Source organism: Pongo abelii, chromosome 7 (genome assembly GCF_028885655.2).
Source record: "Pongo abelii isolate AG06213 chromosome 7, NHGRI_mPonAbe1-v2.0_pri, whole genome shotgun sequence".
Classification (NCBI taxonomy): domain Eukaryota; kingdom Metazoa; phylum Chordata; class Mammalia; order Primates; family Hominidae; genus Pongo; species Pongo abelii.
In genome coordinates, this window is record NC_071992.2 from 119,803,807 (window position 1) to 119,831,454 (window position 27,648).

A 27,648-nucleotide genomic window follows, 5' to 3' on the forward strand; every position below is an offset into this window, starting at 1 on the left:
ACTAACAATAGTAAACACATTGCATCAATCTAAATGCCCATCAATGGTAGACTGCATAAAAAAATGTGGTAAACATACGCCATGGAATACTGTGCGCCATAAAAAAGAACAAGATTATGTTTTTTTGCAGGGACATGGATGGAGCTAGAGGTCATTATTCATAGCAAACTGATACAGAAACAGAAAACCAAATACTATATGTTCTCACTTATAAATGGGAGCTACATGATGAGAACACATGGACACATAGAGGGGAACAACAGACACTGTGGCCAATTTGAGGGTGGAGGGTAGGAGGAGGGAGAGGTACAGCAATAATAACTAATAAGTACTATGCGTAATATCTGGATGATGAAATAATCTGTACAACAAACCTCCATGACACAAATTTACCTATGTAACATACCTGCACATGTACCCCTAAACTTAAAATAAAAGTTAAAAAAACTAAAAAAAAAAAAAAACTTAAAAAAAAAAAGAATTTACACTTCAAATACTTTTGAGGATGATGTAAAGAAGTTAGTGCTGAGTTTTGGTTGCTCTTGTCATTTGGATGTTTTGTAGTACTAATTAAACAATTTTAGTTATTACAGAATTTTAGGAACTTACTGTTTAAGAAGGAGAAGTCAGGCACAGTGGCCCACACCTGTAATCCTAGCACTTTGGGAGGCTGTGGAGGGAGGATTGATTGAGGCCAGGAGTTCAAGACTAGCCTGGGAAACATAGTGAGACCCGCCCCCCATCTCTACAAGAAAATCAAAAATTATTCAGGCATGATGGTGCACACCTATAGTCCTAGCTACATGGGAGGCTGAAGCGAGAGGATCAGTTGAAGCCAGGAGTTCGGAGTTACACCCAGGTGACAGAGCAAGATTTTGTCTCAAAATATCTATATCTATATCTATATCTGTATCTATATCTATACTGACATAGAAGGGGAGAAACCATTGCTAATGATATAGCTAATCACATGAAAGCTAATAATCTACTATTTTATTTACTTGAGCATTGCTAAAGAAAAGTTCATGGGCCAACATTATACTTAATATGTGATGGTTAAGGATTGTGTTATAATTTTAGGGTTCTCCACTGTTTGTAAATTAAATTTTGAGCTTTACTTGTGGCTAGTATATCAAAAAGTATAAATGAAAAAATTTGTCATGTTCTCACCCAGAGATAATCAATATTATCATTTTGGTTTATATTGTTCCAGTGTGCTCTCAGATTTTGAACATTTAAAAACCTGAGATATACTACTAAATATTTCTCAAAATGTTGTACCAATGTACACTCCTACCAATAAACATGGTATGAGACTGTGCGTTTTTTGATCCTCTGGTCAATATTTTGCCAATTTAATAGGCAAAATACATTATCTTATTATTTTTATTTGCATTCTTTTGATTACTTTTAGATTGAACTTATTCAAGTGTTGATTAGTTTTTTAGATATCTTCTGTCATGAAATTGCCTTTGCTTCCAAAAGTTCCTTAACACTTCTTCTGTTAGAACTCTTATTATCACTGTCATTTCCAGTGAGACTCTAAAGATTCTAATAGAACATACATAGAGAAACCAATTGCCATCATCTATACCATTTGTAAGAGTTAATGTCTCTCTGCTGGACTCAGTGTAAATATGGAGCTGATCTTGCTTGGAAGTTCTTTTGAGTTTATCTAATTTTTCTGGAAAAGGATAATCATAAGCCCTACATCCTATCAGCACTAACAGATAGAAGGATAGAGACTTGGACAAAGAAAATATAAATATTTGTCAAATAAATAAGCATGATAAATAAAAGATACCTGAACATAATTGTTAGAATTCAGGTACCAGTAATTTGATTTCTTAAATAGTTCATAGTGAGTTTACTTTCAAACACTGTATACTTTATAATTTATAAAATGCATTGGTACACATGAGATTTTAATACAGTAATTTCCCTATGAGGTGATATAGCTTATTTTACATTTGGTAAAACCATAGTTCAGATACATAAAGTAAATATGCTGAGGTAATATAGCTAGTTTGGGTTGGAGTCAGTACTTAAAACCAGGCTGCCTGATGCCAAATACCATGTTCTTTCTGTTCTGACAGAAGTCTCCAATATTTATGTTACATGTGAACCTGCACTATATTGAAAATTTAAAACAAACGTTATCTATAAACATTCTTTATAATATTCAGGATATCCATAACAAATTACAGAGTCCATTCAAAGAACAATGTTTTTGATTGCAAATATTGGTTACTCTTGTATTTATGACCCTTATAAGATGATGTGGCAGGCTAAAAATAAACAAGCAAAAAAAAAAAAAAAAACCCTGTAGAAACTGAGAACCAGATGAAGTCTTGTGGCAGTTTCCTATCCTGTCTATGTATGTGATTGAAAAACAATTAACTTTTTGATAACATGTAGGCATCCATTTATTCAACAAATGTTTAATGAACCGCCTACCCTGTACTAGGCATTATGCTAGATGAATGAGACAAGAATGCAGGACTTAACCTCATGGAATTGAGGGTGAAAGATATTAAACATTTTTTCAAGTAAATATATAGTCACATATATCAAATGCTGTGAAGAATAAGCACAGGGTATAATGAGAATGCATAATAGGGGACCTAATTTAGGTCAGATAAAGTCTTTCTAAAGGAGGGAGATTTGAGACCTTAAGGATGAGTAGGGGCAGGTGAAAGGGTGGTAATGGGGAGGGAAGGCGGAAGAAATCTTTTCTGGGATACTGAGGGAACTAGAAGAAAGCTGCTCACTAGTATGGGTGTAGTATAGTGAGAGCTGGAAAAATAAGTCTCTGAGGAAGGCAGTTGATATATCGTTGACTCTTTCAAATGAGGCATTTTTAAGTCTCATTCTAGTGTTTCCATTACTTAGACCACTTTGATGCTTTTTCTATAACTTGGTCTTCATATCCAATTTTGAAATATAAAAGAAACCTTTTTAACAGCAAATGTTGTTTTGCAGTATAATCACCTTCTTACTTAGTAGACTTGTTTCTAAAGGGCTTCTGATTATGTATAAAAATTAAATCTATTTAAAAGGAGAAAATTTACATTTTTTTCCCATCACAGATAGTATGAGCTGTGAAATTGACTTGAAAATAAGAAATTTAACAATGTTTGTTTACACTTGTAGAAATTGACCTTTCATAGGTGTGAAAAATCAACTCATAATCACAGGCTTAAAAATTAAAGCACATCAGGTTGCTTCTGCTTGAGGTAAATGGAAGAAACCCATTTAAAGTTACTTGTGAGTTAAAACATTTGAGATATTTGCTCTAACTAAAATACCCTTGATTAGGCCACTGGCAGGTAGTTTTCCTATTCATCTGTTGAAATTGGCCATTTTACAATAGGTATGCATTTGTGTGTGTGTGTGCATGTGCACATGTGTGCACATATGTAAAAAAATAGAATCACAGGGAAGGAACATAGAAAATGGAGTCCAAAGCAAAGACAAAAGCAAAAAGAAAATCAAAATATTTTTTCTATCTTTTATAAATTGTGTGATGTTTAATTCAATACAGCTTCAGGCCAGGCGCAGTGGCTCACGCCTGTAATCCCAGCACTTTGGGAGGCAAGGCTGGGTGGATCACTTGTGGTCAGGAGTTTGAGACCAGCCTGGCCAATATGGTGAAACCCTGTCTCCACTAAAAATACAAAATTAGCTGGGCGTGGTGGCACACTCCTGCCTCAGGAGGCTGAGGCAGAATTGCTTGAACCCAGGAGACAGACGTTGCAGTGAGCACCACTGCACTTCAGCCTGGGTGACAATGAGTGAGACTCTGTCTCCAAAAAAATAATTAATTAATTAATTTAAAAATAAATAAATAAATAAAGCATCAGTTTCTTTTCATCCCTAAAATGATGGTGGCATTAGCACATACAATGTTTTCTGGATATTAAAAAATAAATTTAGAAGTGCTTTATAAACTAAAAATACTTTATGATTTTTAAGTATGTATGTGTGTTTGACAAATAGATTGGTGTGTACCTATAAAAATCTGAAATAATAAATAATAGTGAAATAATAAAATAAAATAATAAACTGAAATAAAATGGGGGCACTCTTAGTTGAGAAAACCCATAATTGAACATCTTATTTTAAAAAATGGTTGTTTAAAAATTTATATTATTACATGTTTAATTTGTGTTATTCTTTTGTGACATGATTATGCCAAAAAAGAATTCATAGCTTTTAAAAACTTAATGTATTTAAATGTCTATTTACTGATTGTGTATGGAAAGGGATAAAAGGGCAAAGAGTTGAGGTAAAAAGGGCAGAAAGGGCTGGATCTATTAAAGAAATGTCAAAGGTTAGGAGCTATTAAAAGTCAATAAAAATACTAAGCATCTCTGTGAGTTAATATTTAAAATTTGGCATACACACTAGTTTTAGAGATCTGTTATGAAAAGATGGATGTACTGGGGTATAGAATAACCTAAACGTTTATCAGAAACAGAATTATTCACTGAGAATAGATGATGATGGGGTGGCTTTCCAAGACCATAGGAGCCTTCAGGAAACATTTTCTTCTACAAAATGCTATGACCACCATTATTGAAATATATTAGTAATAATTGATAAAGTGTCTCTGGCCTTGACTGTAGGGTTTTTCCCCCACCTGGATTTGGAGAGAAGTTTTAATTTAATGTGTGGTGTTTAGGTGAATTTTAATTGAAAAGCTATAATTTTTTTCTAAAATTATGTGAATAACCATGTAGTCACTATGTATATAGCCTTTAGAAAGGACCAGATTCAACATTATCCACTTTTCTTTAAAAATAAATAAATGGAGAAATTTTAAAATAAGAAATTAAAACACCTAAGTACATGTTTTCCAAATGTACTTCTCTTAGAAATATGGCATTTTAAATGTAGATGATAAATGCTCTATTGTTGATCATATTTTTATTGCTTCATGACATCAAAAGAAGAATATACCACTTATTTTTAGAGTGTTCTGGTCCTTTGCAGCAGCTTGCACATTGAAGAGATATACTCTGTTGCTGGAGTTGTTTTTCAGGAAAAGAGAAAAGGGTTGGGGAAATACATAATTTCTCTTACTCTTACCCAGTAGTAGCATTGAGAAGATACCTTGTCCCCATTTTTATTACTTCTGATATTTTATTGCTGGCAGCCAGATGTGCTAAAACTCCTGATGACAGCATCTATTCATTGCATGTTTTTAATAGGCTTAGAGAAATATGAGTAGAGTACATGAAAGCAGCTCAGCTTCACACTTCAGCTGGGAATGCCCAAAAAGCTTACTGCTGTTTAGAATTCTTGCTACAGTCAGGAGAAAGCCGAAAGCTGCACGGGTACTGAATCTTCTACGACTGAATTAGAAGAATAATGACTGTACAATTAACTATCAACCTCTGTTCATTTAAGCACAGTTTTTACAGAGCTCAGGAGAAATATGGAACTTGATTGGCGTGTTTTTATTTGATGGTGTCAGCAAATAGATGATTTTAAAGACAGGTGGTAGGGAAAAATAAGAGAAGGGGGAAAAAAAGAAAGAAAATGCAATTTGAGACATTGCGCCAGGTCTGCAATTCTGTTTTATCTCATTTTCATGGGGTTTTTTCATCCCCACCAAATATCTTACAAAATGAGCTTTTTGGACAAACACTGAACAATGCAAGGTGAGTAGAGCTAAACTATATTTTCTTTTAATATTGTTATTTTCAGAATAATCTTATATGCCAGTAAAAATTGTTTTGTATTGAAGTGCTAGTATTATAAAGGTGTTATCTTTTTACTGTAAATATAAAATTTTATATAGCATTCTTAATTTGATTTTAAGAAGGAAAATAAGCTTACTTCAAAGCAGAAAAAACATCTTAAATTTAACTAGCTTGACCTCTGAAACGTAATACAGATATCAGGCTGTTTCATTATTTTGTTTTCTAAATACATAAAATGACTTAAAAATGCCCCATAGATGTTTTCTTTGTGATCATAGCAGTGATTACATTGCACATATAAGGATGGGGCTATATAATCATATGTGATTTGTTTGATAATGTGAATTAGCAATCGTGCATGCTCCTGTAAAACATGTGGAAGATGTTTTCTAGGTTTAAGACATTTCTCTATGCTGGGTAGCTCAATAATCACTTTTAAACAAGATATATTGTGGAACTGAGAATAATGCTTTGCATTAGGTCAGCTAATTTGGCAGGATTCTTTGTTATAAATTCCTATTGCTTTTTCAACCTGATCATTTTTCTGTGGTGAAGGCTGTTAAATTATGAACATATCTCTCAGATGGTTTCTCTGGCTTACACTAAAAGATATTCTATTAAAGAATGCTTTTGGAATGCAGTTTTATTATCCAGTTCTTTCCTCATTTAAGTTGTTTGGCTTTTGAGAATTTCTCATGTTACATGCTTAGTAAAAAAAAGACCCCATTTAACTAAATGTATGTGGAGAAGACTGAGAAAGAAATTCTGTGAACATGGCAATGCACTGAAACCTTCTGGAAACCGATGGGGAACTAATAGTGCATAAAATATTGAATGGTTTTACTCGTCTCTTCTTTTTAGTATCTCTGAACAATGTGAGGCATCCTATTTTGGAGATTAAAAAAATACCGGTTAAACAATATGTATCTTAATTTAGCAAATGAAAAGAAGGCTTTTAAAATTTGTTGGCATTTAAAATGTTTACTGATGATAAATATATTTATAACCTTTACTTTGAATATGGGATAACATATCTATTTCTTATAAAATTTCACTTTCTTTCCTCAATCCAGTTCTGTTCAATAAACTAATTGGATTTTGTTTATATTTTATCTTGAGACAAATTAAAAACATAAAACAGTATATGAAATGTTAGGATATTCTAAATTGGATATCTGTATTTTAAGATGCTGTTTTCCTTTTTTAAAGTAATACATCACTTTAGTGTCTATAATTTATCATAAAAATATGTATTTTATGTTATATTTAAATTAAAAAGCAAGTATGGCTTTCTAAAAATTTCCATGACCTGAAGCTACCAGAGTTTTAGGATTTGTACTCATCCTTTATAAACCTTTTCCTTGTTTTAGTTCCATCTTTTTTTTAATGCCAAGAATTTGTGTGTAAATGTATTAATATTAGGGTTTAGGTATAGAAATTATGCTATTAACAGCATAGTAAGTAATTGGTTTTAAACTAAGTATTAATTTAAAAATCTGAAAATAACTATTTTTTGAGGGAATTGTGTGCATCCCTATCACTGTGTACTTGCTTTGGCTTCAAGTTTCTTTTATTGTTGGCATGCCTATAATTTCAGTAAGAGCCTTTAAAGCTCTCATTAAAATCTGGACTTTTATCCTGCTGCCCTTAAACATTAGATTATGAAGTTTTTAATGCTTCTATACAACCAGTATGGTTTAACTTATATTGATTATTATCTACAACTATCCCAAACTACTAATTAATCGATAAAGAATTTATCTTGGTTTAGGGGAAAAAATCTCGGCCTTTATATGTTCTTATTAGTCTTTAAAAATCATTTGACCTTATATCACAAATACATCTATGCATCTTCATAAATGTCCCATCAGCTACTTGATTTACTTTTAAGATCAATTAAAAAGTTCTGCAGATAGTTATTGTTTTAGAAGTATGATGAGTGAAAAAATAAGTATATGAATTTTATGCTTCCACATATTTTAATTTTTTGGTTATTTTTTGTGTTCACTTTAGATGCAAGGGTCTTTTAAACCTTTTATTCTGCTTATATTCTTTTAAACAATATAAGTGCCTGTGCATCCTGCATAGGTATTAACATTTTAGTTAACACTAAAGTGGAAAGTAAAGATATAGACTAAAAAATTATTCTTGAAGAAAAAAATCATGGAAGAAGAATGGCCTGAATATGTCATCAAAAGATCTCATATGCAAGAATTTAAATTTTTTTTCTGAATAATGGACCTTTCAGTTAGACATCTATGATCTTCTTAAGCATCAATTTAAACATCAATTATATAACTATCACCTCTGGAAAGAACAGTTTTGGTTGTTAGTACATGAATAGTAATCATTTAATTGTTTGGACTAGTTGACATGGAATATTCAGTATTTGTATTGTGACATTAACAATGATCTTTAAATTGATAGAAAAAAAGCCATCAATTTGGACAATTAGATATTTTATTCTGAATTGCTTTCTAGTAGGGATTACTAGAATATGCATCATTTGTAGACATTGTATTATTAAAAGGGGGCCCTTTCAAGTAGTTTTTAAACTAAGACTTTTGTTTGGTAGCTAATCTTATCCCCAAATCTGCAACTCAACTTTCATTAGGATTTTAGATGGTGAGGCAGTTGACTTCTATGACATATTAGCAATAAAACATTAAAGGATGAAAATCTTCCATAACAACTGCTCCAGAAACATTTCCAAGTTCAACTTGTCAAAGGAGGAAAGATTTTTAAACCAACCAATAATACTGTACGTGTCATAAGTCCCCAACTGGAGATTAATATAGATTCTTAAGTGAATTAATTAACTAATGATTAAATGAAATTTATCTATGAGTAATAATTATTAAACTATTTTAGACTAACTTTTTGTTGGAAACCATATAGCACAAACCTTATTTTCATACTGAAAGTGTTTAGCTTATTCTCTTATTGTATGGTTCCTGAGTACCATTTTAGGGCATGAAGCAGGATTCTCTGTTCTTTTACAGCTAAAATGAAACAACTGGACGTCTAGCAAAAAGAAAACATGTGTCTGCATCCTGCATAAAATCACTTGACTCACTTGATAGGTTTTGATGAAATGCCACTTTAGTTTAATTTTTTATTATCAAGTTTTCTCATTGTAAACTCTCTCTCAAATGAAATTATTTAATCAGGACACAAAGATAATTGCTTTTGTCATTAGTAAAAAAGTCAAGTACTGAGTTCAGTATGAAATCTAATTTTTGTGAGCTTGTCTTTGGAAGCAAACATAAATATTGAGATGCTAGAAGATATATTTTTTAGCATTGTTTACTGCTTTATCAATTTCTTTGGGCAATATTCAAATAAACATGCTAATGATGGCTATCTTTTGTGATAAAATTGATCCTCTAAGTTTTTCCATTTGCTAATTTTTAGCCATCTTTTTTATACAATGAATAGATCTGTATTTTCCTCTAGATGTAATTATTTTTTTGCCACTGAATGTGTGACAGTGAATTTGCTGTGCCTTCTGGCCACACAGGGGCATAATAAAACTGGAATTTATTTAGAGTAGATATTAAAAACAGTCTTTCTCTCCGTATACGTACAATGAGATATGCAGACTTTCATATTTAAAAGTAAGAAAAGAGAAAATGTTAGTAGACAGAAGAATATTTGGATTTGTTTTTTTTTTCAATTACAAGTAAGATAACCATACGATCCAGTTTGTCTGGAGTACTCCCAGTTTATGCCTGCAGTCATCCAGTGATTATTATTAGTACTATTCTCTCTAAAAAGTGTTGTGATTTGAAAGTAAATTACGGGGCTACTCTAATTATAAAAGTGAAATGTAAAGCTTAAATTCACTTAGTTTAAGTGGATTCTTTTCCATTGAAACATTGCCACTGTTCTAAAACATTAATATTTTAAGTAAAATCTTACTTGCTAAATAAATGTTTATTTAGTATTATTTTTGATCAGAAGTTCTTAGTTTTTCCTGTAGCATTTATTATTGCTTTGGTTTATAATCAAACTAGTAATTTGTGTTCAGGAATTTTGGCACAGATAATGATTCTTCATCATGGTATGTTAATGACTACTTTGACATTGAAAGAACAGCATGCTTACTTTTCATAGTTCTCAGGGTGCAATCTACACAGTGTGCATTGTTTGGACTTGGTATGATTCCAGCACAATTGATTTTTCATATTGCATGAAAAGTCTGTGTTATGAGGTATAAAGCATCCAGTCATCTAATATACACATTTTATGTACATATAGATATACTTTATTGAACATGCATAGTTGTTATTATAAAATATTTTTATAACTATAACATTATTCATTATAGGCATAAAAGCTTATAACACAATTAATTATCTATTTAGATTTCTAATCAAAATGGCTTTTGATTTAGATATGTGTGTCATTAGTATTTTCACTAGAATATTTACTGTGGGCCTTAGCAATATACTACAATTATTAGTATATGTCCTTAATCTGACAGTGATCTACAGTCTTTAAGCATTTTCTTTATTGAAATAAGTTTTATAAAGCTTCTGCTTTTGGTGATGACTGACAGGTAAATGTTAACTATACTTTTAAATTATCAACTTCTGTATGATCATAAAGGATTTTAAAAGTTGAAAATAATTACTAGTAAACTTCTTTAATTCTGGCACTACTCACTAAATAGTAAAATGAATTCATTTCATATGGACTATAGGCTTTCTTCCTATCCATGTATGAATTACTCACAAAAAATTCATGGCCCCAACAAAAGAATTCCTAGGATTCATCCACAATTTTAGTTTTGCTTTCAAATTTGAGAAATTGTAAGTATTTTAGAAAAATGTGTGAACATTTCTTATAGGGAAAAATGGAAAAACCCATTGCACGTTAAAAATTATAGTATCTTAAAATATGAGGGCTCTTTATTTGGCCTAATGTTTTTTAAACTATGCTTTCTGTTTTGGGCAGAGAATGCTTTCAAGGTCTAACTCAATATGCAAAGCAGATAGAAGTAGAGCAGCTCTGGTATAGAAAGTGGGACATGGGACCCATGTTTGGTTCTAAGAAACACATTTGGAGACTATTTTATTCTACTGCTGTCATTTTACTCTTGAACAAACTAAAGTCCAGCTGCTTACTTAAACTCAGGACTTACGGTTACTTATATGGCTTTAAACTTTTCATTTCATCGTAAGTCCTTTGAAATGTGAGACATAGAGTTAATGGAAAATGATAAGGAAAACTGCCGCGTTTAAGTAAGGATTTATTTGTGCCTGACTTTTCTGCTACACATTGTAGCTTTATGTTGGGTAGTATTGAACATAGAAGTTGTGCTCATATCTAGGGTCTGCTGCTTACTGGCTATGTGTTACTGGTAAAGTTGCTGTCCTATGAGCTCCTTGAATTGGGGCTACATATTTATTAATCTCTGAATTCCCGCAGTTATATTCTTCACACTCCTTCCCAGTCAATACCCACTCCCCTCAGCCTCCAGAACCAACTGTTGTACTGCTTCCCCCCCAGTGTAGATTAGTTTTGCTTGTTCTAAAACTTCACATAATGAAATTTTATAGAAGGTACTCTTTTTTTGATAAGGCATTTTACTCAGCATAATTTTATTTATTTATTTGTTTTTATTTTTATTTTTTGATGTGGTCTCACTCTGTCACCCATGCTGGAGTGCAATGGCGTGATCTCGGCTCATTACAATCTCCCCCAAGCTCAAGTGATCCTCCTACTTCAGCCTTCTGAGAAGCTAGGACCATAGGCATGTGCCACAATGGCTAGCTAATTTTTTTTTTTTTTGATAGAGATGGGGTTTCGCCATGTTGTCCAGGCTGGTCTCAAGCTCCTGAGCTCAGGCGATCCACCTGCCTCGCCTTCCAAAGTGCAGGGATTACAGACATGAGCCACTGCTCCCGGCCTACTCAGCATAGTTTTAAAACATTCATCCATATTGTGGCATGTGTGAGTAGTTTTTTCCTGTTCATTGCTGAATAGTATTTCTTTTTATGAATATGAATATACCACACTTTCACGTAAGTCTTTTTGTGGCCATATATTTTTATTTCTCTTGGGTAAATAACTAAAAGAGAAATTTGTAGATCATAGGGTGGGTGTATGTTTAGTTTTATAATGCCACATCATTTTTAAAAGCACATTTAAATGATACTTATCTACAGTTTTTAAGTATTTTCTTTATTGAAAGAAGTTTTAAACTCCCACCAACAATGATTGAAGATTTTGGTGAAGGCATATGCTTTCCAACATTTGGTGATATAGGTTTTTAATTTTTGTCGTTCTGGTGAGTTTATAGTGGCATCTTCTTATGATAATTTTATTATATTTGCCTCATGACTAACAACTCCAAGAACTTTTCATACTGTTGTTGGCTATTTGTCTATCCTCCTTTGTAAAGTGTCCAATATTTTTTAAATTAGGTTGTGTTTTTATTAAATTCACTAGTAAGTGAATTTATATATATATAAAATGTATGTTTTCTCCCATTCTGTGGTTTGCCTGTTTATTTTCTTAACAATGCCTTTTGATGAGTAGAAGTTTTAATTCTGATAAAATGTAATTTACTAATTGTCTTGCATTGTGGTTTTTGTTTCCTGTTTGCACTCTAAAAATCCTTGTTAACCCCTAAGTCAGGAAACTATCTTTTTTTTTTTCTTCCAGAAGCTTGAGTTTTAGCTTTTTGGTTCACGTATATGATCCATCATAAATTAATTTTTGTGTATATAGTGTGAGGTAGGGGTCAAGATTAATATTTTTTCTGGTTGGATATCCAGTTATTTCATTACCATTTGCTGAAAAGGCTTAAAGGTTTCTATTCCTCATTGGATGGATTTGTCACATTTGTAGAAAATTGAATAGTTGTATAAGCATGGTTCTATTTCTGATCTGTGCAATACGCCAGTCTTACTTTATAGTAATCTTGATGTCAGACAGTGTAAATCCTCCATCTTTGTTCTTTTTGTCCAATAGGTTATATAGTCCAGGTCTTCTGCATATATGTATTTCAAATATATGTATATATATATACATATTTGGGACAAGGTCTCTCTCTGTCACCCAGTGGTGTGATCATAGCTGACTGCAGCCTCCAGCTCCTGGACTCAAGTGATCCTTCTTCCTTAGCCTCCCAGTAGCTAGAACTATTTTTGTAGAGTTTTGTAGAGACAAAACATTTTTTTTTGTCTTGCTATATTGTCTAGGATGTTCTGGAACTCCTGGCTTCAGGCTATCTGCTATACTTCTGCCTTGGCCTCCCAAAGCACTGGGATTACAGGCATGAGCCACTATGCCCAGCCTCATATATTTTTTATAATCACTTTGTTAATTTTTATTTGAAAAGTTTGCTGGGATTAAATCTCGGATTGCAATGTATTTTTGTAGATTGATTTGGGAAGAAATAACATCTTAACATTGAGTCTTCCAGTGGTGTATCTCTTCATTTATTTAGGTCTCCTTAAATTTATCCAAACAGTGTTTTATAGTTTTTAGAGTAGAGACCTTGTATGACTTTGTGAAAATTTCCATAGTATTTTAAGTTTTTTATCTCATTATAAATGGAATTCTTTTAAAAATTTCAATATCCAGTTGTTTGCTGCTAGTATATTAAAATCTAACTTATTTTTAATGTTAACCTTTTATCTTTTAACCTTTTCAGATTCACTTACTAGTTCTAATAGTTGCTTTGTAGATTTGTTATGCTATTCCGTGTAAGCAATCATGTCATTTGCAGAGACAGTTTTATTCTTTTCCAGTATCTATGCTTTTTATGTCTTTTTATTGCCTTATTATAATGCATAAAACCAACAGTATATCAAACAGAAGTTGTGAGAGTCTCTTTGTTAAATAATAGTTTTTTAAAAATTATCATGAATGGGTCGGGTACAGTGGCTCACGCCTGTGATCCCAGCACTTTGAGAGGCCGAGGCAGGCAGATCACGAGGTCAGGAGTTCGAGTCTAGCCTGACCAACATGGTGAAACTCTGTCTCTACTAAAAATACAAAAATTAGCTGGGCGTGGCCATGTGTGTCTGTAATCCCAGCTACTCAAGAGGCTGAGGCAGGAGAATCGCTTGAACCCAGGAGGCGGAGGTTGCAGTGAGCCGAGATTGCGCCACTGTACTCCAACCTGGGTGACAAGAGTGAGACTTCATCTCAAAAAATAAAAAAAAAGAAGGTGCAACAGTAGATAACTAACCAGATAGAAGACACTCCATCTCAAAAAAAAAAAAAAAAAAAAAAGTGTGCATTTTGTGAAGTGCTTTTTCTTCAGTAATTGAAATTATTTTGTAATTCTTATTCCTGATTCCATAATAATGCTAATTGTATTAGTTTAGCTTTTGAATATTAAACCAACTTTGCATTTCTGGGTTAAATACCACCTGATGGGATACTTTCCATTTTATATATTGCTGGTGAAGATTTTCTGTGATTTTGATAAGGTTTTTTTTGCATCTATGTTCATGAGAGATTTTAGTTTTCTTAAGTTGAAATGTCCATGACAGGTTTGGGCATTAGGGTTATTTTGACTTCATGAAATGAGTTTGGCATTTACTTTTTCTCTATTGGATGAACAGTTGGTATCAAAATTGGTGTTATTTATCCCTTAAATATTTGATAGAATTCACCAGCAGAACCATCTGGACTTAAAGTTTTCTCTGTGTGAAAATTTTGATAAAGTATTCAGTTTCTTTGCCTACATGTATGTCGTCTTTTGAGATGTGTCTACTCATGTGCTTTGCCTATGTTTTAATGAGGTTTTGGGTTTTTGCTTGTTAATTTGTTTTAAGTTCCTTGTAGATTCTGGATATTAGACCTTTGTCAAATACATAGTTTATAAATATTTTCTCCCATTCTGTAGGTGTCTGTTGATAATTTCTTTTGCTGTGCAGAGGCTCTTTAGTTTAATTAGATCCCACTTGTCAGTTTTTGGTTTTGTTGCAATTGCTTTTGGAGCCTTTATGTCATGAAATCTTTGTCAGGTCCTAGTCCAGAATGGTATTTCCTATTTTTTTTTTTTATAGTTTTGGGTTTTACATTTACGTCTTTAATCCATCTTAAGTTGATTTTTGTAGGTGGTGAAAGGAAGGGGTCCAGATTCAATCTTCTGCATATGGCTAGCCAGTTATATCAGCATTATTTATTGAATAGGGAGTCCCCTTTCCCCATTGCTTTTTTTGTCAACTTTATTGAAGATCAGATGGTTGTAGTTGTGTGGCTTTACTTCTGGGTTCTGTAATCTGTTCTGTTGGACTTTATATCCATTTTTGTACCAGTACCATGTTGTTTGGTTTACTGTAGTCTTGTAGTATAGTTTGAAATTGAATACTGTGATGGTGCCTCTAGCTTTGTTCTTTTTGCTAAGGATTGCTTTGGCTATTTGGGCTCCTTTTTGGTTCTATGTGAATTTAATAATAGTTTTTTTTTGTTGTTGCTAATTTGGTGCAAAATACTGTTGGTAGTTTAAAAAATGTTCAATAGCTCTAATCATTATAGAAATGCAAATCAAAATCAGAATGAGATACCATCTCATGCTAGTCAGAATAGCTATTATTAAAAAGTCAACAATAACAGATGCTGGCAAGGTTGTGAAGAAAAGAGAATGTTTATACACTGTTGTTGGGAACATAAATTTGTTGAGCCACTGTGGAAAGCAGTTTGGAGATTTCTCAACCCAGCAATCCCATTACTGGGTATATACCCAAAGGAATATAATTGTTCTACCATAAAGGCACATGCATGCATATGTTAATTGCAGCACTATTCACAATAGAAAAAGCACAGAATCAACCTAGATGTCCATCAATAATGGACTGGATGAAGAAAATATACATATACATCATGAAATATACAGCCATAAAAAGTATGAGATTATCTCCTTTGCAGCAACATAGATCGAGTTGGAGGCCATTATACTAACCAATTTGATGCAGGAACACAAAACCAAATGCTGCATGTTCTCACTTACAAGTGGGAGCTAAGCTGGAATACACATGGACACAAAGAAGAGAAGATTAGACACTGGGGCCTACTTGAGAATGGAGGGTAGGAGGAGAGTGACCATGGAAAAACTACCTACCAGGTAGGTACTATGCTCATTACATGGGTGATGAAATAGTCTATATGCCAGATCCCCAAGTTTACTCATGTAACAAACCTGCACATGTACCCCCAAACCTAAAATAAAAGTTGGAAAGAGAAAGATAATAACACTATGATGATGAAAAATAATGCAAATTTTAAAAAGAATTCAATTTCTTTAAGATAAATAGGATTGATTAGGTTTTATGTTCAATCTTTCTCAATATGGTCAGTTACATTTTTCAGTAAATTTAATATTTTTATTTAAGTTGACTAATTTGTTGTTATAAATTTCATATTTATCTTGTTAATACCTATGGATCTAATAGTGATGACACTTATTTTATTCTGATATTGTTATTTTGTGATGTGTGATCTTTCTCTCATTTGCCTATCAGTTTACCTAGGAGTGTATCATCTTTTTTCTTTTGATTTTGTTACTTTTCTCTCTTGTTTGTCTACCATTTCAATGATTACTGTTCCTGTCTTAATTACTCCTTTTCTTCTACTTATTATGGATTTAATTTCCTCTTCTTTTTAAAGCTTTGGAAGGTGGAACTGTATGACTTCTTCTGATTCATTGATTATTTTAAAGTGTGGTCATTTCTAAACATTTAATTTAAAAATAAAATATCTTATTATTTTTTATGATGACATTTTATTCTGGTGAGAGAAATATCTTATTATTTTTTATGATGACATTTTATTCTAGTGAGAGAACATACCTGTAAAATCTCAATCAGTTTAAATTTATTGGGATTTGTTCTACTTCCCACTGTGAGGACTATCTTGAACATTCCACATGTATTTGAAAGGAATGTGTATTCTGTACTTGCTGGCTGTTGTGGTCTATAAATGTCAATTATGTCATTATATTTAATAGTGTTGCTCAGATCTTCTGTCTCAGTGATTTTTTATCCTTTTTTTCTCTCAATTTCTGAGAGACGTGTTAAAAATTTTAACTATGATTATGGAATTTATTGTCTTTTTAATTCTGTCAGCTTTTGCTCTATGTGCCTTAAAGCTCTGTTACTGGATATCTACACATTTGTGATATTTATGTTTTCTTTTCTTTTTTTTCTTGAGACAGGGTCTTGCTCTGTTGCTCAGGCTGCAGTGCAGTAGTGCAGGCTTGGCTCACCACAGCCTCATCTTCCCATGCTCAAGCAATCCTCCCACTTCAGCCTCCTGAGTAGCTGGGTCTCACAGGTGCAAGCCACCACACCTCGCTAATTTTGTTTATTTTTTGTAGAGATGAGGTCTCACTGTGTTTCCCAGTCTGGTTTCGAACTCCTGAGCTCAAGTGATCCTCCTGCCTTGGCCTCCGAAAGTACTGGGATTACAGGCATCAGCTACCGTGCCTGGATTATGTTTTCTTGATTAATTGACATTATACGAAAAGTTTTGTGAAATGTTTCTCTTTTCCTTGGTATTACTGTTTGTGTATAAGTCTTATTAATATTAATGTTTTTTGTACTTGTTCTATGTTTATTCTTGGCTTACAGCATTTACTCCCCCTTCCAAATATGAATAGTCAATGATTTTTTAAACGACACATACCAAAGTAAAGAGAAAAGGGGTGAGAAGCCTCATCTTTGACCTGAAAGAGGGCTTTTCTTTTCTTTCTGCATGGCTAATGTCAGGAAACACTCATTGGAGAAAAACCAGTCTCAGAGTGACTCGAGGTCAGTGGTCCTTTCTACCTGTGTAACTCTGAATAGTCCAAGCCAGACCCTAGGCTTCACTGAGCACTGACCTCAGCCAGTTGGCCTTCTCTGAACACAGAGGAGCTCCAGAGAATTTTCACACCTTGCTTTGCTTCCTTTGCTTTTTGCTTTCATAATGATATGAAATCTAATTTTTGTGAGCTTGTCTTTGGTAGTTAATAGTATTAACTACCATTTTGGGGGCATCTATTCCGGGCTTTGTCCTTTACATTAATTGCCATTTTTTTCTTTTCAAACCCTGCAAGGTGGTATTACAAGCTTCATTATACCATTAAGGAAAGTAGTGAGGCTCAGGCAGAGTCCTGACCAGTGATGATTATTTTGCTGAAATGGAAAACCCAACTAAAAATGGCTTAAGGAAAAAGAGTATTTATCAGTTCACATAACTGAAAACAAAACAAAACAAAACTGATAGTACTAGTTTCAGCCTCAGCTGGATCTATGTGCTCACAAAGAGCCTCAGAGTCCTGTTTTTGTCTCATGGGTCTAACCCTTAGTTGAAGGTGGTCAGGGAGATCACTAGGATAGCTCAGCACCCTATGTCTTTTCCTTTTTTTGTCTCAATAGTGAAAAATGCTCCTGTTACAAAAACATCTTATTTGATATTAATATAACCATGTATGCAAATACTGTTTCTCTAGTGTGTCTTTTTGTAGTCATTTACTTTCAATACATCTGTGGCTTTAATATAAAATGTATCTTTTATCACTTTAAGAGCATAATTGGCTCTTACTTTTTTCATCAACTTTGACAATTTTTGCCTTTTACATAGAGTATTTAATTCACTAACATTTAATATAATTATGGATATATTTGAATTTAGGTATTTGTTTTATGGATTTTCTTCCACTTTTATTTTTGTTTCTTCCGGCCATATTTTTTGAATTACATGAATACATTGTGGAACTCAATTTTTTTTTAACTTTTATTTTAAGTTCAGGGATGCATGTGCAGATTTGTTACATAGGTAAACTTATGTCATGGGGGTTTGTTGTACAGATTATTTCATCACCTGGGTATTAAGCCCAGTACCCATTAGTTATTTTTTCTGATCCTCTCCCTCCTCCCACCCTCCACCCTCCAAAAGGCCCCAGTGTGTGGTGTTCCCCTCTATGTGTCCATGTGTTCTCATCATTTAGCTCCCACTTTTAAGTGAGAACATGCAGTATTTGGTTTTCTGTTCCTGTATTAATTTGCTAAGGATAATGGCTTCCAGCTCATACATGTCCCTGCAATAGACATGATCTCATTCTTTTTTTATGGCTGCAATTTTTAATTTATCTATTTGCTTATTAGCTACATCTATTCTTTACCATTAGTTCTTATTGGTTGCACTTTCACAATCTATTTACAATCATTCACAATCTATTTAGTGTTTATATAGTGCAATTTTATGTGAAATGCTTTAAGCAGTCTTATGTATTTTAAACAAATCAAGAGAAATGAGTAGTCTTTTACATTTATTCACATATTCCTCTTTTTAAGTTTCTTTTCTGAAGATCCAGATTTCCATCTGATAGACTTTTTCTTCAGCCTGGAGAACACCCTGTAGTATTACTTGAAATGCCCATATTCACATCTCCATTTGCATTTACCTGAAAAAATCTTTTCTTAGTCTTCATTCTTTGTGAATATTTTTGGTGGAAATAGAATTCTATGTTGACACACTTTTTTGTTTGTTTGTTTGTTTTTTAATTTACGTTTCTGTAGTTTAAACTGGCCTTCATAGATTTTTGATGAGAAGTAAGTGGCTCGTGATGACAAGTCATTGGCACTTCATTGTCTTTCTGCATTTAATTTGTTTTCTTTGGTTTCTTTCAAAAATTTATCTTCTGTTTATAACAGTTTTGTTATGATATTCTTACATGTATGTTTTTATTGGATTTATTTTGCTTGGGTTGGCTGTGCTTCGTATGTGTATAAATTTATGTTCTTTTTTAAACCAAATTTTAATTTTTAACTTAATTTAATAAGTTCAGCCATTGTTGTAGCATTTATTCTACCCTATTTTCTATTTTTCTTTTGATTTCTCAGTTATTTGTATTTTAGACTTTTTATAGATTATCCCATCGGTTCTTGGAATTTTTTCAACTTTTTTTGTGTTCTTTAGATTAATTTTAAATTTTATTGATTTCATTTCTTTCAGAATCTCTTATCAGAGGTAAAGCCCACCTAGTGAATTATTAATTTCCAATATTTTATATGTTGTTCTAAAATTTCCATTTGTTTTTTATAGCCACTATATCTCCGTTAAGATATCCTATCTTTTTACTCATTTTGAGAATCTTACCTTTATTTCCTCAAACATAGTTGTTATAGTGACTTTAAAATCTTTTTCTGCTAATTTTAACATCTGGGTTTGTTATCTCACAGTCTTCATTGATTGCTTTTTCTCTTGAGTATGGATCTTGTTTTCCTATTTCCTAATATATCGGGTAAGTTTGACGTGTATTTTGGACATGACTAATAATGCTTTATAGACTCTGAAATTAGTTTGTCCCTCTGAAGAATGCTGATGTTTGTTTGTTCATTTGTTTATTTATGTATTTATTTATTTTTTGAGACAGAGTCTTACTCTGTTGCCCAGGTTGAAGTGCAGTCTAGTGATCAGAGTTTACTGCAGCCTCAACCCTCTGGGCTCAAGTGATCATCCCACCTCAGCTTTCTGAGTAGCTGGAACTACAGGCATGCACCTTTTTTTTTTTTTAATTTTTTGTAGAGACAGGGTTGATTATTTTTATTTGAGATTTAGCTATTAACTCTGTTTCCCTTGAGATGACGGTAGCTTAAAATGTAATTTGTTTTAATTTATCTGAGCTTTCATTTTTTGTAAATTAAAAATCTTTTCTTTTTTCTTTTTTTTTTTTTTTTTTAAGAAATGGGAGTCTCATTTTGTCACCTAGGCTGGAGTGCTGTGGCACAATTATTGCTCACTGCAGCTTCAAACTCCCGGGTTGAAGGAATCCTCCTGCCACGGCCTCCCAAAGTACTGGGATTGTAGGGGGCATACCACTATGTTCAGCAGAGCTCCTTGAAGTCTTCTTATGTATGCATGAGATTTTGGCAGTGTTTTTAATACACATAATTTTATTTTTCCTTTCTTTAGCTTCCTTTTTGTCATATCTCCCTCACTTTCCAGTCTGTTTTTGCTCGAACTCCTTCCTCAGAAGCCAGTAAGCCTCTGAGGTTTTTTTTTTTTTTTTTTTTTCTTTCTTTCTTTCTTTCTTTTTTTTTTTCTTTCTTTCTTTCTCTCTCTCTTTCTTGTTTTCTTTCTTTCTTTTGAGACAGGGTCTCTCTGTGTCACTCAGACTGGACTGCAGTGGCGCTATCTCAGCTTACTGCCTCCTTCTGCTCCAGGCTCAAGCAATCCTCTCACCTCAACCTCCTGAGTAGCTGAGACTACAGGCATGCGCCATCCTGCCCAGCTAATTTTTGTATTTTTTGTAGAGACAGGTTATTGCCATGTTGTCCAGGTGGGTCTTGAACTCCTGGACTCAAGCGATCTGCCCACCTCGGCTTCCCAAAGTGCTGGGAATGAGCATGAGCCCACTGCATCTGGCCAAGACTGAGTTTTCTTTCTTTTCTTTTCTTTTTTTTTTTTTTTTTTTTGAGACGGAGTCTCATTCTGTTGCCCAGGCTGGAGTGCAGTGGCGCGATCTCGGCTCACTGCGACCTCCACCTCCCGGGTTCAAGGGATTCTCCTGCCTCAGCCTCCCGAGTAGCTGGGACTACAGGCACGTGCCACCAGGCCCGGCTAATTTTTTGTATTTTTAGTAGAGACAGGGTTTCACTATGTTGGCCGGGCTTGTCTTGAACTCCTGACCTTGTGATCTGCCTCACTCAGCCTCCCAAAGTGCCAGGATTACAGGCATGAGCCACCGCGCCCGGCCAAGACTGAGTTTTCTAACATATATTTAGTCTCCAGGCATTGATTGAATTTGGTTAAAATCATAAAAATGAGAAACTCACTTGGTGTCATCTTCCTCGAAGAATCAATTGCTCTCCAGTATCTTTTGTCTTTTTGTTATTGAGGGCCTCATATAGTTGTGTGTTCATACTTTGTCCAGGATTTATACTTACCATCTCTGCAAGGTTAGCTTGAGTGGAGCTGGTTGGCCATTATCAAAAAAAGGAATCTGTTCTTTTATATTTTAAGTTGTATTGATCCTATACTTGCTGGTAGGAATTATATATGTACCTTCTTCTGTAATCCTCAGTTTCATTCTTTATAATTTATTGTGCTATTCTAAATATAATTGGTTAGCCTGTTGTCCAGTGGCTGATTTGGAACTGTATGTCCTAATTAAATAATCACTGTATTATCAGACTATATTGAGAATATATAACTTTTCAATATTCTTTCTTTACTACTTTACTTCATCTAGATTCTAATGACTATTGCTAATGACAAAACATGAGCAAGATGTGCAAGGCTTTCTTCACAGAAAATGCAAGATTGATATGACTAATCTAATTTTAAAAGAAAACTTCTGATCAGATAAAATAAAGAGACAAAAGCTATCATACTTTTTCTTTACCTTCTAACTGGGTGGGCATCCATTACAAAGACAATTTCCAGAGGGAATTTTTAAAGGAAATTTGATTTAGGGTTGTAGTGAGAATGAGTAGGTTAAAGATGAAATTAATTGATCAATTGATTCTTCAACTCTTGTCCGTCACAGTATAAGAAATGAAAAGTGTGTGCTGAAGAATTTTATGATAATTATTTATAATCATGGCTGATCTTTTAAATTAATAGAATTAAACACCAGCTGGGCGTGGTGTTTGTAACCCCACCCCTTTGGGAAACCCAGGCAGCAGGATCCTTGAGGTTAGGAGTTTGAGACCAGCCTGGGCAATATCGTGAGATCCCCCTCTTTACAAAAACAAGGAAAGAAAGAAAAAAATAGCCAGTCATGGTGGTGTACACCTGTCATCCCAGCTACTTGGGAGGCTGATGCAGGAAGATCATTGAGCCCAAGAGTTGAACGCTGCAGTGAGCCATGACATGATTGCACCACTGCACTTTAGCTTGAGTGGCAGACAGACTGAGACCCCATCTCTAAATAAATAAATAAATATAATTTCCTGTGCCAATGTATTTTTTTGCAATAAGTTTCTCAACAATAATTTTTTGGGTCTTTCTGAGTTATATCTTAATTTTGGAACAAAACATGATGAACATAAAAATAGGACACACTACCTTTTCTAGAGAAGTTGAACAGCTTGTTATAAAAACTATTTGCACAAAATGTAAATCTGATGATGAAAATACACATAGAGAAATGTGTGCTTTAAAAACTATTACCATATTTCCCATGAAACACACACAGCTAAGGACATTCTTATTTGTATTTTTTAGTGTTGGCATTGCAACAAATGTATAGATGAGCAGTTTCAATGAAAAGTGGTACCACGGTTTGATAGTACAGTGCAAAGATTATATGGAATTGTTCACCTGCGTAAGCGTATGAATCTTTTAGTTTTCTCTACGTATTTTTTATGACGGTTAATGCAAAGAAGATTCATTACTTTATAAAACACTTAATGCAAATGCACTATATGTTAGTTGTCTATTGTTGTCTAATAAATTACCATAGCTTAGTGGGTTGAAACACTCCACCTGTTTACTATCTTGCAGTTCTGTAGGTCAGAAGTCCAGGTGGGCTTGTTTGAGTTCTCTGCTTAGGGTCTCACAAGGTTGAAATCAAGATGTGGACTAGCATTGGCACTTATCTGAAAGCTCTTGGGAAGAATGTACTTCCAGACAATTCAGATTGCTTCCAGAACCCAGTTCTTCGCAGTTATGCACTGATGTCACTGTTTCCTTATTGGCTCTTAGCTGAGGACAGCTCTCAGCTTCTAGAGGATTCTTTATTATTATTATTATTATATTTTAAGTTTTAGGGTACATGTGCACAACATGCAGGTTAGTTACATATGTATACATGTGCCATGTTGGTGTGCTGCACCCATTAACTCGTCATTTAACACTAGGTATATCTCCTAATGCTATCCCTCCCCCCTCCCCCCACCCCACAACAGTCCCCAGTGTGTGATGTTCCCCTTCCTGTGTCCATGTGTTCTCATTGTTCAATTCCCACCTATGAGTGAGAACATGCGGTGTTTGGTTTTTTGTCCTTGTGATAGTTTGCTGAGAATGATGGTTTCCAGCTTCATCCATGTCCCTACAAAGGACATGAACTCATTCTTTTTTATGGCTGCATAGTATTCCATGGTGTATATGTGCCACATTTTCTTAATCCAGTCTATCATTGTTGGACATTTGGGTTGGTTCCAAGTCTTTGTTATTGTGAATAGTGCCGCAGTAAACATATGTGTGCATGTGTCTTTATAGCAGCATGATTTATAATCCTTTGGGTATATACCCAGTAATGGGATTCTTAACGTTTTTGCCTCAGAGTGCCCCACATTTTCTTTTTCTTTCTTTCTTTTTTTTTTTCCTGAGACAGTGTCTCCCTCCCAGGATCCAGCCAGGCTGGAGTGCAGTGGCAGGATCTCCACCTACTGCAGCTTTGACCTCCCTGGCTCAAGTGATTCTACCGCCTCAGGCCCCCCAGTAGCTGGGACTATAGGTACAAGCCATCATGCCTGGCTAATTTTTGTAGTTTTGTAGAAATAGGGTTTCACCATGTTGCCCAGGCTGGTCTCAAACTGCTGAGCTCAAGAGATCCACCCACCTCCGCCTTCCAGAGTGCTGAGATTACAGGCGTGAGCCACTGTGCCAGGTCTTGTTCCCTCCATTTTCAAAGCCAGCAATAGCATATCAAATCCTTCACCTGCTTAGAATCCTTCTCACTTCCTTTTTCTGCTAGCAAGGTTTAAACCACATGTAAGCAAACGTCATTAGAAATTGTGATTTAGAATTAATACAGCTGTTTTCCTGAGGCACGTGACCCTACAGCATTATAGCAAAAGGAGAAGCCAAAGAAAATAGGCCCAATTTTAAAGTAATATTTCCTGCCTCTTAGCATAATTTATTTTCCATATTGGTTTCAACAAGGCTAAACTATTAGGTAACTTTTGTTTTCATCATGTGATTTGTGAGAACACAGATATCAATCTCAACATCTCTCACTCTATTATCTAATAATGTCAGAGTGTCTACTATTGTATTACTTCTCAAAAGTTACGTATATTTTGGATAAGCAGAAGGTGTAGGATAGGACACCTCTGATTTTATTCCATTCTACTGATAATCATATGCAGTGTATTCTACGCTTCTATTAATGCATGTTTCACTTCAGAATTGCCATTTATTAAAGTTTGTGGCCGGACTCGGTGGCTCACGCCTGTAATCCCAGCACTTTGGGAGGCCGAGGCGGGCGGATTACGAGGTCAGGAGATTGAGACCATCCTGGCTAACATGGTGAAACCCCGTCTGTACTAAAAATACAAAAAATTAGCTGGGCATGGTGGCGGGCACCTGTAGTCCCAGCTACTCGGGAGGCTGAGGCAGGAGAATGGCGTGAACCCGGGAGGCGGAGCTTGCAGTGAGCCGAGATCATGCCACTGCACTCCAGCCTGGGCGACAGGGCGAGACTCTGTCTCAAAGAAAAAAAAAAAAAGAAAAAAAGGCCTATTAAGGTGCTGAAATTCCCCCATCAGTTTTCGTACTTTATCCACTTTTCCACGAAATCCTTTTACATATTCATTGTGTTATTTTAAAGCTCTTCTCTGCCAGTTGCTACATTCTGATCATCTGTAGGACTGTTTCTAATGTTTCTCTTTTTGTTTGGCTTTTTATTCTCATGGTTATGGATTCATTTTCTTGCTTCTTTGGATGTCTTGTAACATTGTCTTGCAGGGTAAACACTTAAATGATGTATTTTAGAATTTTTATATTATGTTTTCATCTTGAGAATGCTAATTTTGATTATGTCAGGCAGTTAAATTAAGGAGGATCACCTTGATCTTGTCAAAGCTTGGTTTTAGGCTTTATTTGGAGAGTACTCTTTTTTTTTTCTTTGTCATAGGGCACAGCCCTTACTTCTAGGGTATGGTTTTCTTACTCTTAATGCATGGCCTTTGTGGAGCCTCAACTGAATGCCCTGGGATTTTTCACAAATATCTCTCCAAGCTTGCTTGATCAGAGAGTTTTATAGTAGGGTGTGACTTCTGAAATTTCTCTTCAACTTTCAGCCCTCAGCAGGTGCAGTCTGCCAGGCTCCAGATAGCCTGCATATGTACTGCTTAGAGTTTGGGCAGGAACAAGAGCAAAACTTCTGTTCCTATTTCTGGAGCTTATTCACTTAGCTCTCTTCTGCCCTAGTACTTTGCATCAAAAATTCTAGCTGCCAAGACCATACTTTCAGGGATTATTTCTGCAGTTCATTACTAAAGAAGTTTCTATGAATGTGTAGAGCAAAACAAAAACAAAAACAGAAACAAAATTCTAGCTGTCTTAACAAGGCTGAATTTTAATCTCTATTTTTAACACCGGACTGTGTTTCTTATGCTTTGTGAAACCAATGCTTTCTGCTTGGACTCCAGTTCCTAATACTACAGTTGGAAGATTGTTTCCAGGTGGAAAGCTAATGTGAAGCTTACTGCTTTCTTAAGAATGTCAACCTTATGTTTTGTCTTGTCCAACACGTTAAAGTGGTTGTTTCATATTCTGCCCAGTTTTATAGTTGTTTATAGAAAGCAGGCAAACCTAATACTAGCTACTCAGGAACCTGTTAATTATTTCATAATAATGTAATAAACATCCATGAAACTACCCTATCAAGCAAGAGCTAGAACCTTGGCAATCATTTCCTTGACTCCTCCAGTTTGTGGCTATCATGATATTCAGCCCCAAGTTCATCATTCCTGTTTTTTCTCTTATACAGGTTTCTTATATGTATTTCTAAAAATCATTGGTTATTTCATCTTTATAAAAAGGCATTGTTCTGTTTTTCCCCCTAATTTTACATTGCATTCATATTGTTGTGGGTTGTGGTAATTCATTTATTTTGACTGCTGTATAATATTTTAGAGTTTGAGTATATCACAGTTTTTAATCCACTCTCCCACAGAGAGATTGTTGGGGTTGTTTCCACGCTTTTGCCACTGTGAAAGTGCTGCTGTGAAGATTTTTGTGTATGTTTTCTGTTGCAAATATGTAGGAACTTCTCGTGGATACATTCCGTTCATATGTTAACTTTATGAAAAATACTATAATTATTTCCTATATACTATATACGATATACTATATATGTCCTATATACCTATATACTATAATTAGGAATAATAATAGTTTTAAGGCAATGACAGTTCAGTGTATTCACTGTATACTGTGGGAATGAAACGGTTCAAGAGCAAAACCTTAATTAAAAAGTTGGAGAATTTAAACCAGGCAGCTACTGGAAGGTACACTTGTTATTTTGACAAAAATATAATTATAGCATAAGTGTATTTTAAGTGAACTTACTCGTATCAGAAATTTCTTTCTTTTCCTTTTTTAAAATGCCAAAACAATGTATAAAACCTTCCTGCATCAGTGAAGGAAGAGCTTTGAAATAGGCAGGAATGCTAGGTGTAGTTTATACAGCAGGACTTAAAGAGCACAGGGTATTTTCATGGATAAAGTCTCCAGATTGCTACGTATTGCCAGAGAAAACTGTTGCTGTAGTGAAAACAAATTAGGCTCTCTGAGCTCATCTAGGTCCTTAATGCTGCTGTTTAGGAATTATTTATTTATTGCCAATTAATTAGTACCATGCATCCTCCTACTCCATACATTTTTATCAGGAAATTAATTCCTTTTTGACTTTTGTATACAGAAATAATAAATGCCAAGTCTTTAAAATGTATTTCAAGATCTGAAATTGCTGCTTTTTTTCTTACTAGCTCAGAAGAATGTTTCCCTACTTTCTCTCTCTCATACATAATATTACTTTATAAATATCTCTTTTTAAAAATCTTTTTTATTAAACATTGAAAAATCTAGACTTGATGATTTTCTGTCTTGGTGTAAATGACCGTTATCAGCAACAGAATACAACCAGGTGAATCATCATAAGAATGTCAGTCTTCACAGCCTGATAGTACTGTCCAATCTGTGTGTAGCTCCAGAAATGCAGAGGAGCCTTGTTAACCCAATCAGCTAGACATTTTAC

At 34.2% G+C, this 27,648-nt stretch overlaps 1 protein-coding gene and 1 pseudogene across 47 annotated transcripts in view; both read left to right on the plus strand.

Annotated features, from left to right (window-relative positions):
- The window catches only part of RIMS2 (regulating synaptic membrane exocytosis 2), a 773,441-nt gene that overhangs the window by 316,390 nt on the left and 429,403 nt on the right, over positions 1-27,648 (plus strand). The window lies entirely within an intron of this gene.
- LOC112134853 (small nucleolar RNA U3) lies at positions 25,845-25,948 on the plus strand (annotated as a pseudogene).